Consider the following 13,455-nt stretch of genomic DNA (forward strand, 5'->3'; position numbering starts at 1 on the left):
AGCATTCTGGGAGGCTGAAGCAGGCAGATCACTAGGTCAGGAGTTTGAGATTAGCCTGGTCAACATGGTGAAACCCCGTCTCTACTAAAAATACAAAAATTAGCTGGGCGTGGTGGCACTTGCCTGTAATCCTAGCTATTCGGGAGGCTGAGACAGAAGAATCGCTTGAACCCAGGAGACAGAGCTGCAGTGGGCTATCATGCCACTGTGCTCCAGCCTGGATGACAGAGTGAGACTCCATCTCGAAAAAAACAAAACAAAACAAAACAAAACAAAAAAACAAATTATCCAGGCTTGGTGGCAGGCACCTGTAATCCTAGCTACTCGGGAGGTTGAGGCAGGAGGATTGCTTAAACCTGGGAGGTGGAGGTTGCAGTTAGCTGAGATCGCGCCACTGCACTCCAGCCTGGGCAACAGAGTGAAACTCCAAAAAAGAAAGACAGAAATGTCTTTCATAATGTAAGAAACTACATTTTTTTTTTAATAGGGAAGGGTTGAATTCTAGTAGAAGCTGAAACCCAGATAAAAAGATTGCGAATACCCAAATCCAATCATGGGGAGCCAAGTGAAGGCTATCCTGGGAGCCGCATGACCGGAGCACACAGCTGGAGTTCTAACAGTTCCCGGCACCTGCAGCCAAAGGGACAGGGGAACTGGGTTTTCACAATCAACTGTATTGATCTAGGAAAACTGAAACCAAATCACTATATGGGGCAAGAGGCTTATCAGAAAGTGCTGGGCTGTCTGGTCCTGGTGGGGAGGGGGAAGGGTGTTTGTGTTCTTGGGCCAGGATCTGAGGAAGTGGGTGCAGAGACGCAATGGTGTCACCCTTGGCTGCTGGCTTGGGTGTGTGCGTACCTTCTCTGGGGACCCTTACCAAGACAGGGGCTTTGGCAGGCCTGGAAGTACCTGGGCATTGGAGAGGGTTTGGGCATTTGTTATGTAAATGCCTTAGTGTGAGTCAGCCCCCAAGAGCCTGGTTGGCCTCAGCTGCCCTGATCCTTGAGGGCCAAACTCCCACCCTGGAGCTGTTGTTAAGGAGAGTGGCAACCAGGTCCCCACAGGACACTCCCGTCATCATTTTGGGACCGGTACACTTGACACATCTGTCGCCCCAGCAGTGTGGGAAGCTCAGACCTGCTCCGTGACTTGGTAACTAAGCTTGGGCTGAGCCTCTAACTCCAGGCCTGCCTGGCCACCCTATCTCACCCTTCTTATTAAAGAAAGTTGGAGCCACAGATTCCAGCTCCAACAGGGATTAAAGACAGGCCCAGGACAGGGAAAGAACAAACGGCAGTGACAGGAGAGGAAGTGGGAGATGAAGTAAGACAGGGGAGGATGGGAGGAGGATGAAAGGCCAGAGAGAGAGATACTGGCCACAAGTCTGTGCTTTCATCTTTTCTTTTCTTTTTTTCTTTTTTTTTTTTTTTTTGAGATGGAGTCTCACTCTGTTGCCCAGACTGGAGTGCAGTGGCTCAATCTCAGCTCACTGCAACCTCTGCCTCCTAGGTTCAAGTGATTCCCCTGCCTTAGCCTCCCAAGTAGCTGGGATCACAGGCACACGCCACCATGCCAGGCTAATTTTTGTATTTAGTAGATATGGGGTTTTGCCATGTTGGCCAGGCTGGTCTCGAACTCCTGATCTAAGGTGATCCACCTGCCTCAGCCTCCTGAAGTGCTGGGATTACAGGTGTGAGCCACCGCGCCCAGCATGTGCTTTCATCTTTTTAAAAAATTTTTTATAGAGGAATTGTCATGCTTTGTTGCCTGGGCTGGTTTTGAACTCCTGACCTCAAGTGATCCTCCTGCTTCAGCCTCCCAAAGCACAGGGATTACAGGCAGAAGCCACCATGCCTGGCCCTGTGCTTTCATCTTGAACACTGCCCAGCTCCAGCCTAGGGTCAGCCAGGGACACTGCAGGAACATATGGAACTCTTAGTCCTTCATCAAGACCTGACAGAGTGGCATTGTTACAGTCATAGACATAGATCATTATCTTCCAAATGGTATCTTTGGCGTGTGTGTATTTATTCACTTTGATATTGGGTGAGAGGAATCAGGGTCACAAGGCCAGGTTTGGTGCAATTTCTCCCAGGACTTCAGGGAGAGGGGTCCTTGGGAGTCCAGGTCTCAACAGGGACTGTGACCACCACACTCCCTTTCTACTCTCTGCCCCAGGCTCCACATACCTTCCTTGTCCAGCCCAGCAGACCTGGCCAAGGAGAGCAATTATGGCCAGGAACTGATGGCAAAAAGCTTAGTAAGGTCCATGTTCCCATCATAAACCCTTACTGGTCCCTGGGGTCAGACAGACATGGGTTCAAATGCTGCCTCTACCACTTCCTATACATGTGACCTTGAGCAAGTTATTTAATCCCGCTAAGACTAAATGTTCTTTTCTGTGAAATGGGTAGTGCTTACTTCATTACAGAGCTGCTGGGAGAATTAAATAAAACCTTGCATGTAAAACATTCAGCATGGTGCCAGCACACAGCAAGTTGGCCATTACGATTATTTTCATTAGCATCACCATTGGCTTGACCACCTTACAATTTATTGTTGACACAGGATTTCACTGCCCAAGTTTGCATTTGTGTTTATGATTGTGTTGGCATCGAGCAGTCCTTTTTAATTGCTGCTGGCTAACAAGAAAAGAATAGAGGCAGATTTAATGCATAAATGATGTGTTGAAGCCAAGTGAAGGCCAAATGATGTAACAGCCCACTGTGCAAACAAAAATATTGCAGTAATTCAAGTAAAGTTGGGGAGAATTGAGTCATTCCCCAGTGCATGGTAGCATGCATATACATGTCAAGCTCAAAAGCAGATCCGCCCTGAGTGGTCAGTCCTATATCGCTAAAAGTAGCCATGTGGTTTCAGGCAAACATTATCCTTCTCATTAAACAGATCTTGTTACTTTAAATTTTACTGGGTTTGCAGTTTTGTTTGTATTTACTAGGTACATTTCTCCAATATACAGGTACTGCTAAGTGAAAAAAAATTGTAATATGCTGCCTTTTGATTAAAAGTGGAGAATAGGCCGGCCATGGTGGCTCATGCCTGTAATCCCAGCACTTTGAGAGGCCAAGGTGGGAGGGATCACGAGGTCAGGAGATCAAGACCATCGTGGCTAACACCATGAAACCCTGTCTCTACTGAAAACACAAAAAATTAGTTGGGTGTGGTTGCACGCACCTGTAGTCCCGGCTACTTGGGAGGATGAAGCAAGAGAATTGCTTGAACCCAGGAGGCAAAGGTTGCAGTGAGCCGAGATTGTGCCACTGCAGTCTAGCCTGGGTGACAGAGCGAGACTCCGTCTCAAAAAAAATAATAATACTAATAAAATAAAATAATGGGGGAGTATAGGCTGGGCACGGTGGCTCATGCCTGTAATCCCAGCACTTTGGGAGGCTGAAGCGGGTGGATGGTCTGAGGTCAGGAGTTCGACACCAGTCTGGCCAACATGGTGAAACCCTGTCTCTACTAAAAATACAAAAATTAGCTGAGCTTGGTGGTGCACGTTTGTAATCCTAGCTACTCAGGAGGCTGAGGCAGGAGGATTGCTTGAACCCAGGAGGTGAAGGTTGCAGTGAGCTGAGATTATGTCACTGCACTCCAGGCCGGGTGACAGAGTGAGACTCCATCTCAAAAATAAAATAAAATAAAATAAAATAAAATAAAATAAAATAAAATAAGGAGTATAAAAATATAGATAACTCTATATGCATGTATATGTATGCGTCTATATATTTTTTTCTTTTGGCAAAAAGAGACAACAGAGGGATCAATCCGATCTAATAAAAATTAGTACTTGGGTGTGGAGAGGGACTACACAGAAGGAACGGAGGTAGAAGCAAGATTGTTTTATGTATATTTTTCCATGTAGTTTTGACCTTCAAGTCATGTATTGCCTATTCATCTTGGATTGATGTTTGCGTAGGGGCTATAAGAAGAAATGTATACCTGACATCACAAAAATAACTGACATCAGCATATTGGGGTGCGAGTAGGGGTGGGGCGCTGCAGGAGTCTCTTTCCCGTAAATAATGTACGTGGCTTGGAGACTGACTGCCATGACCAGACAGAGCCCTGTTGTTTCTCTGGAAAATAATCTTCCTAGAGCACTACTTAGAAATTATTCCTAGGCCGGGCGCGGTGGCTCAAGCCTGTAATCCCAGCACTTTGGGAGGCCGAGACGGGCGGATCACGAGGTCAGGAGATCGAGACCATCCTGGCGAACACGGTGAAACCCCGTCTCTACTAAAAATACAAAAAAAAACTAGCCGGGCGAGGTGGTGGGCGCCTGTAGTCCCAGCTACTCGGGAGGCTGAGGCAGGAGAATGGCGTAAACCTGGGAGGCGGAGCTTGCAGTGAGCTGAGATCCGGCCACTGCACTCCAGCCCGGGCGACAGAGCAAGACTCCGTCTCAAAAAAAAAAAAAAAAAAAGAAAAGAAATTATTCCTTCTCTCTAAAACTGACAAGATCAGGGAGATCGGCCCTGCCAGGATCTCTTGAGGAGAGAACTTAGCAAGCCCAATGAGTGGCTGTCACAGGGAAGCAGCGTTCCCACCTGTCCCCCATGTGGTCAGGCCACCAGGGTCCCTTAGAGAGCACTGCCCACTAGTGTGCCTGAAATGGGCTCTAGATCCTCTCCTCCCCCAAGCAGGCCAGGGTCCAGGGTGACCAATGCCAGCAAGGCTCTGCCAGCCTCAGTCAGCCTGGTCCACGGGCTCCAGCGGGTTGCCCATGTAATCTGTGTGGCATCATGTGAACAAGTTGGGAAGTACTGGCCTCAGAGGACTGTTTCCTGACCTCTGACCTCAGGGCAAGAGGTCAAAGGAGCAGAAATCTTACAAAATGGGTACAAGGGCACCTCGTGGGCCACCCAGGAACCAGGCCACACCAAAGGCTGCATTGAAAGTACACAGCCATGCAAGGGGACTAGTAGCTGTCTCCCAAGAGAAAAATCACCTGCCAGCACCAAGCTACTGTCAGAGCAGAGGTTCAGCCATGAAACTAAGCCAGCAGAGAAGGGTCAGAAAAGCCTTGTGGGCCAGCCAACTGGAAGAGCATTCCTGCTTCAGGAGGAGGGAGGGTAGAACACAACCCCAGCAGCCCTCGGTGCTGGTTGGCACAGTGCTGCACACTTCACAGCTGTCACTGATGATGGGGTACTGCTTTTACCTCATTTTACAGAGGAGGAAACTGAGGCCCTGGGAGGTTGAATAATTTGCCTAGGGACATTCAAGAGCATTTCAGAGCTGAATCTGAATCGAGGGCTGGGTGGACCACCAACACTGCAGCCTCCCAACAAGTCTGTGGAGGGGAAGGGCAGTTCAGCACTTCAGTAGCATGAATATTATAAAAAAAAAAATCAGGGCAGGCGCAGTGGCTCATGCCTGTAGGCCCAGCACTTTGGGAGGCTGAGGAGGGAGGGATCACTTGACACCAGGAGTTCTAGACAACATGGTGAGACCTTGTCTTTACGAAAGAATAAAACATTTCAGGAGGCATGGTGGCACGTGCTTGTAGTCCCAGCTACTAGGGAAGCTGAGGTGGGAGGATTCCTTGAGCCCAGGAGTTCAATGTTGTAGTATGATCTGACGGCACCTGTGAAGAGCTGCTACACTCCAGCCTGGGCAACAGAACAATACTGTTTCAGACAAAAACAAAGGAAACCAGAAAAATCAGCATGTACTACTGTGAGAACATAGGTGAACAATTCTTGTCCAAGAAAAAGTCAAATGTGAATCACAGCTGAGCCACCCACATCATGATGGCTGAGTGAATCTGTGTCTGATTTAGCCACAGTTCAGCACTCTTGTAGAGGCAGAAGGCAATGTGGTTGAAGGCTTTCTATTCTTATGTCCCAGGTTCAAATCCTGGATCTTTATTTTCCTTAGTGACTGTGAGTCCAGGTCTCAGCTTCCCAATCTGTGAAACAGGGATCATAACAGCACCTGCCTCAAGGGTTGTCGCGAGCAATATATGAAGCAATCATTATAAGGCATTGAGCACAGAGCCTGAGAGCATGAGCCCATAAATGCGCTGTGAATTTCAGCTGCTAACTCAAAGCAGTTTTTTGTTGCCAAGTCTCTGGCTAAAGATGCCCAAGGGCTATGGTTTAGAGAGAAGCACCTGAACCCACCTAAGCAGTTGGGTTGGGGGATCCCAGGCCTGGCTACCCTGCCAGCTCTTGTCCTGCAGAGGCCCCCACTTCGTAGGTCAGATGTGTGGTTCACCTCCTGTCCAGCCTTCCCAGGCCTGCGCAGGAGCCTACCACCTGCTTACTGGTTTGTAAGTCACTCAAGGGCTGGCGCTTATAGTCACTCAAGGCGGTGACTCACACCTATAATCCCAGCACTTTGGGAGGCCGAGGCAGGTGGTTCACTTGAGGTCAGGAGTTTCAGACCAGCCTGGCCAACATAGCAAATGAAATCCTGTCTCTACCAAAAATACAAAAAATTAGCCGGGTGTGGTGGCGCATGCCTGTAATCCCAGCTACTCAGGGAGGCTGAGGCACAGGCTGCAGTGAGCTGAGATTGTGAAACTGCACTCCAGCCTGGGTGACAAAGTGAGACTATTTCAAAAAAAAAAAAAAAAAACAGTCACTGGACTCTCCCAAGCCAGTCTCCTACGTTTCACATCGGGAGGGTCACCTATGGTGCCTCCTGTTTTGGGCTGTGGTGGGTTCCCACATGAACCCCCTGTATTTCTACTCCCCATGGTAGTCAGAAGAGCCTTTAAAAAGGGTAAGTTTGCCGGGCACGGTGGCTCACGCCTGTAATCCCAGCACCTCTGGAGGCGGAGGCAGGAGGATTGCTTGAGGCCAGTCTGGGCAACAGAGTGAAAGCCCATCTTTTAAATTAAATTTAAAACTATAAAAATAAAACGGCCGGCCGGGCGTGGTGGCTCAAGCCTGTAATCCCAGCACTTTGGGAGGTCGAGACGGGCGGATCACGAGGTCGGGAGATCGAGGCCATCCTGACTAACACGGTGAAACCCCGTCTCCACTAAAAAAATACAAAAAACTGGCCGGGCGAGGTGGCGGGAGCCTCTAGTCCCAGCTACTCGGAGGCTGAGGCAGGAGAATGGTGTAAACCTGGGAGGCAGAGCTTGCAGTGAGCTGAGATCCGACTACTGCACTCCAGCCTGGGCGACAGAGCGAGACTCCGTCTCAAAAATTAAAAAAAATTAAAAAAATAAAAATAAAACGGCCAGGTGCGGTGACTCATGCCTGTAATCCTAGCACTTTGGGAGGCTAGGGCAGGTGGACTGACTGAGGTCAGGAGTTCGAGACCAGTCTGGCCAACATGGTGAAACCCTGTCTCTACTAAAACTACAAAAAAAATTAGCTGGGCATGGTGGTGTGCACCTGTAATCCCAGCTACTCAGGAGGCTTAGGCAGGGGAATTGCTTAAATCAGGGAGCTGGAGGTTGCAGTGAGCCAAGATCGCGCCACTGCACTCCAGCCTGGGCAACGGAGCAAGACTCCATCTCTAAATAAATAAATAATTTTTATTAAAGGGTAAATCAGTCAAATTTCCAAAAGAATTTTGAGAATCCAGAGCCCATAGCTCTGATAATTAAACTCAACATCTGGACCCAGCTTGGCAAGTGCTGTGATTCAGCCCGTTACCTACCTCTCATCTCATCTCTCCGTCATGCTCCAAGAAGTGTCTGCTCCCGAAGTGTATAAGCTCATGCCCCCAGGCCCGTGTCTTTGCCCTTCCCTCCGCCTGCTACACCCTTCCTCCAGATCTTTACCCTTTTGCCTCTTTTTTCAGCCTCAGCTCAAACATCACCTTCTCCCAGAGGTCTTCCCCGACCACCCCAGGGATAGCAGCCCTCCCCCTCCCCCAGGCACTTCCACATTGCCTTATCGTTTTCTTCCAGAGCTCTTAGGATGATCTGAACTTCTCTCATAAACTGGCTTTTTCACCTGCAAACTGCCTGCTTCCCTCGCTATAACTGAAGCACTGGAAGAGGTCCTGAACCCAGTAGGCACTCACTGAGTATCTGACGAATGAATGAATGAAATGCCTGGTGCACAATCAACCTCCACGAAAGCAGTTTTTCTTTTCACATATAACTCATCCCTGTCACAGTCCCTCTCCTTGCTCCCCTGCCTCGCTGAGGGGCTCCTGAGAACCTCTGTAGAGGTCTCCATCAGCCAAAAAGCATCTGCACAGTCAGAGACGGCCCCTGACTGCTGCTCGCAGTGCTCCCTCCTGCCAGGTGCAGCCCCTTGGGCATGAGCCTGTAACACACAGGTTGGCACACGGCGTCTGGCTTCTGTAAATGCTCGCTGCTCCCAGGTGTGCCATGCCCTACCAAAGGACAGCACTTACCCTCCTCCAGGTATTAACCGACTTTTCCCCAGCAATGTTTGTTTTAGGGATTAAAGTTTGTGGAGGAGCCTATAATTTCCAGAATCATCTGTTCCTTTCCTGGCAGCCAGCACATTTGTTATTCTATTTTCCCAAGTCCCCGATAATACCGTTCCAGACATGTTGGTTTGATGGCATCAGTCAACGGAAAGACTCTCTGAGGCCTGCTGTAGGCCGGAGGACAGGTTTTCCAGGCCACACTCACGGGTGACTGAGCCAACTCTTCACGCCATTCCTTTCCTTCCCTGCCTAGGACGACCTTACAGCCCATGATCGTTTTTCTTCTTTTTGTTTTTTCTTCCTGTTTCCTTTTTAAGTACTATAGTGACCCCTTATTTATTCAGCACAGTCAAGAAATGGAGTACTCCACAGTAGTGAATTTTCAAAATAATGCCCTTCAAGCACTAAAACTTTAAACAACACATCTTCAAAACAGCTTCGCTGAGGTATAACTGACACACTATAAACTGCATGGATTTAAAGTGTACAACTTGATATGTTTTGACATATGGGCACACCCATGAAACCATCACCACAATCAAGATAATGAACATGTCCATCATTCCCAAAAGTTTCCTCCCACCCCTCCCGGCCCCCTTCCCCAAGCAACCACTGATCTGTTTTCCAAATACGTCTTTAATGCTACAAGGGCCCACATACCTCCCTTTAGAAAATGGAGTATGATCAACATGATTGATCCTTTCCTTGATTCAGCATTATCACCAACACGATGGAAAGTGATGTCCTCAGATGTCATGAGGATGCATGATTTTTCTGCCCTCACTAAATGGCCCATTGTTGTGCTGGCATACTGGGCGGTTTCAAGTTTGGGAGTTTTCTCCCTCGCTGTCAGCTGTCTTAGAGCTTAGTTCCCAGCAGACAACTCTTGCTGCCTCGAACCCTGGCACACTAACCACCATCCTGTGACGTTCCCACTCCTCACTCTGTGACAGTGGTTCTCCGCTGGGAGTGATTTTTGTCTCCCAAGGGAAATTTGGCAATACCTGGAGATCTTTTTGGTTGTCATCATGGGAGCGGGAGTGCTACTAGCAGCTAATGTTTAGTGACTAGGGATGCAACTAAACATCCTGCAATGCAGAGTGCAGTCTCCCCTACAGAGTATCCGACCCAAGATGTCAATAATGCCAAGGTAGAGAAACCCTGTCCAGGATGACAAACCGATTGAAAACTCAACAAGGGGGCCAGGCACGGTGGCTCACGCCTAATAATCTTAGCACTTAGGGAGGTCGAGGTGGGTGTATCACTCGAGCAGGAGTTCGAGATCAGCCTGGCCAACATGGCAAAACCCCGTCTCTACTAAAAACACACACACACACACAAATACAAGTGGCATGCGCCTATAATCCCAGCTATTCGGGAGGCTGAAGCATGAGAATTGCCAGAACCCAGGAGGCGGAGGGTGCAGTGAGCTGTGATCAGGCCATTGCATCCCAGCCTGGGCAACAGAGCAAGACTCTGTCTCAGAAAAAAAAAACAAACAAACAAACCATAAAACAAACAAAAAGAAACTATGAGGATTGAGTGATTCACATTTCTGAATCAATAGAGAGAAGGAAGGGCAGCAGGCTTGTTGAAGCTGGAAGGTCAGGGAGGTCACAGACTGAAGAAGATCCTGGTGTGTCCCAGGTACCTCCATGCAACCCTACTAGAGGTGGTCTCTGGCTTCCTATGGACAAGCTCTAAGGGATCCAGCTATGGCGCACCATAGCCCAGCGTTCAGCAGCTGCTCAATGAATGTCTGCCAGGTGAGACCTCACCCAAAGCATTTATTAGGTACATAATTGTGGCAGCACTTGCTGGCCATGGAAGGCAAGGCAGAAGACAAGGAGCTGGAGCTGGTGGGAGGAAGCCATTAAGTCAGCCAGTGGCTGGGATGCAGCAAAGCTAGGCAGAAGGTAAGCGCAGACCTACCCCAGTATGTGAGGAAAATGAGAAGGGCTGGCCATGTTAGGATCCAGTCCCAGCGCGACCAGATATGTCACCACCACATCACTTTTAGCTCCTCCCCCCACCCACAGACACCCTATTTGCCTGTCATATAAAGAAGGTTTTCCCAAAGTGGTTTAGCCAGAACTGGAAGAGCCCCACCCTGTGAAGGGATAGGAGCCTGACTGTTGCAGCTGCAGCCTGTGGTGGGGAAGCAGCAGCGGCCAGGATGAATCCCAGGTGTTCTGGAGCTGGATGGTGAAGTATGGATATGCTTTATTCGATTTCGCATTGACTTAAAGGTTTAATTATTTTAGGAGTTCTTGTAGACATTCCTGAAAAATGCAGGTAAGCAAAAAGAAGAAAACAAAGATCGCAAATGTAACCCTTTCACTTGGGAGAGAACACCAGTGGAATTTTGTTGGGCATCCTTCTATGCAAGTCTGAATGTTGTGTAGACATTCTGCTTAAAACGAGGTGTGGGTGCTGCTGCGGAGGCTTTATTTGCTGTGCCTGAGGTGGGCCAGAGATTTCACAGAGGACTCCCAGAGCACCCCAAGGAGACAACAGGAGCACTTGGAGTCAGGATGACTGGGTGGATTTAGGACTATGTTACTCTCAGGAGCCTCCCTGGATTAGCCCCAAATCAAGGATAAAGAGAGGCCTAGCTGAACTCTTCCTCCCAGAGCCCTGCTGGGAAAATGGGAGCCCCTTTGCAGCCCCCACTTACCCATCAGGTCCTGCTCCTCCCACTCATCTCCAGACTTCTGTCACATGCCCAAGTCCTGCTAACTATTGTGCAAAACTGATAAGGTGGGATCCAGAGGACCTTGGGCCCCTAGGGCCCCAAGTCAGGAGACCTGGGCTCCAGGGCCAGTTGAGAGTGATAAAGAGAACAATACCTGCCCACAGGACTCGTTGCCATGAGATAAAGGCAGAAGTCACCAGTTGTGGTCAAATGGGATTTTTTCCAGAGAGGTCTCACGGAGAGTGGCTTTCAAATTCTTTTTAGCAGCAGAATTGTTGTAAAATACAATCTCATGTGAAACTCTAAAATATGAGACACTCTGGGTGAAGCAGAGAGAGGTGCTTACCTGCTCAATCCTGTCCTCATTCCTCCCTCTGAGGGATGCACCTCTGAGAACCCAGTTTAAAGAATTTTGCCTTATGCCAAAGTCAGGATTGAAGAGGCAAGCTGGCTGGGAGAAACTGGGAAGCTCCACTTCCCACCGCCTCTGCCTGGTGGCAGCCATCTGAGCCTAGGCTAGCCCCTCCCCCTCCAAAGACCCACTGCGGGCTCCCCTGGGGCCAGCCTCCAGGATGGGTGGGGCACCTGAAGCAGCAAGTATTGCTTTTTTTTGGGCTGACCTTTCTTCTAGGCCTGAGGACAAGTGGGAAGATAGGTGGGGCCAGCCCTGTCCCTGTTTCCCCTCAATGGAGTTCTCTTGCTCACAGCCTAAGGAAGAAGCGTGACTCACTTCCTGCCTCAGTCTGACTGCTGGAGTATTGTTCTCCCAACTGTGGCTGGCACTACCTACTGTGGCCCCTACAAGTCTTAGTTCCTTGGTGGAGGGGAAGTCCCCAATTTGGGACAAGGCCAACTGGACTTACCTTCCAGCTCAACTTTGAGGATCTGGCATTGTTCCTCCAGTTTCCAGTTTTTGCAGTGTTTCTAAAGGTGCCCGAATCGTACCTTTGAATGAATGGGATCGGCATTCATTAAATATTATCTCCATTTTATAGAGGAGTAAATTGAGGAAGTCTCTGATAAATTAACTTGTCTAAGGTGTCCCAGTAAAAAATAGTGCCCCAGGGATTTGAACGGGTTTGCTGATTTTCATCAGTTGCCTTAAGAATTACCATGATTTAACCTCTCTGGGCCTCAGTTTCCTCCTATATAAAATGTAGACAGTGATACACCAAAGGTACTTAAAGGAAAATGTACTGTACCCACCTCATGGGGCATGTGGTAAGGATAGAAGGGGTTGACACAGGAAAAGAGTTCTCAATGGTGCCTGGCTCACAGAAAACACTCAGTGGATTTTTTTTTTTCTTTCCATTACCCGGGAACCTGTGTTCAGGAGGCCACAGGCTGATCCTGTGCAGCCAGGTTATCTCACAGGAAGCGAAGAGTTGGGCACAGGCTGCTCTGCGACCTTGGAATAACCCAGCCTGGGAAGCTTTTGGCCACATTTTCCTTCTTTTCTTTCTTAGCTCAAGCAGCGTCGGCCTCAGCCAAGTAGCACAAACGTTTTCTAGGGCCCAGGGAGGGAGAGGCTCCGGCTAGTATATTGCAAGTAGCTTGGATTCAGGTTCTGCCAAACACCCCAGTCTCTTGCAGGATCTGAGGTCTGCTGGTTGTGGAACTTTGGGCAAATTATTTAAACGTTGTGTGCCTCAGTTTCCTTATCTGTAAAATGGGATTAATAATGTCAGCCTGACAGGATTATGTGGATCAAATCATGTACATAAGGAGGAGATAATATAAAGTGACTGGCCTGTTGCCTGGCAAGCGGTTGGTGTTTAAAAAAAACAAAAAGCTAAAAATATTAAAAGGAGGTGGGTTACTTCTGCTCATATATCCACCTGTCTATACAAATGCAGACGAAGTCGTGACTCCTCTAACAGTAGGCCCAGAGGAGGCTGGCCCTGCCGCCGTGCAGTCCTCCCTCGACCTTGGACTGGAGGACCCCAGGTCCGCCGTCCCTGGGCACTTAACCCGGTTAGGCTCAAACTCGTGGCCCAGGAGTGGGGAAGAGGGGGGCGGAGAGGGTCGGCCCCCCAAGAGTCCAGCCGAGGCAGGGCTCGGAGTGCCTCCCCCAAGCCTTTCCCCTCGGTTCCGAGTTCGGGTCTCCGCGGCCGTCTTCCCGGGGAGCTCGCGGGGCGAAGAGCCGAGCCCGGGGGCGGGGGCACTGCAGCGGCGCCTCGTGCCGGGCGGCCGCGAGGACTTTGGGATCGCTTGCACCACTTCCTACCTGCCCCTACCGGGAGTCGGAGGCAGCGGGCGCCCCAGAAGGCCCTGCAGGGCCGCCGCTCGGGGCCGGACGCGCTGGGGCGCACGGCGCTGGGAACGCGGGACCGGGGCCGGGCGGCATGGGCAGCGGGCGGCCGAGCCGG

This window comes from Piliocolobus tephrosceles, chromosome 6 (genome assembly GCF_002776525.5).
Source record: "Piliocolobus tephrosceles isolate RC106 chromosome 6, ASM277652v3, whole genome shotgun sequence".
NCBI lineage: Eukaryota > Metazoa > Chordata > Mammalia > Primates > Cercopithecidae > Piliocolobus > Piliocolobus tephrosceles.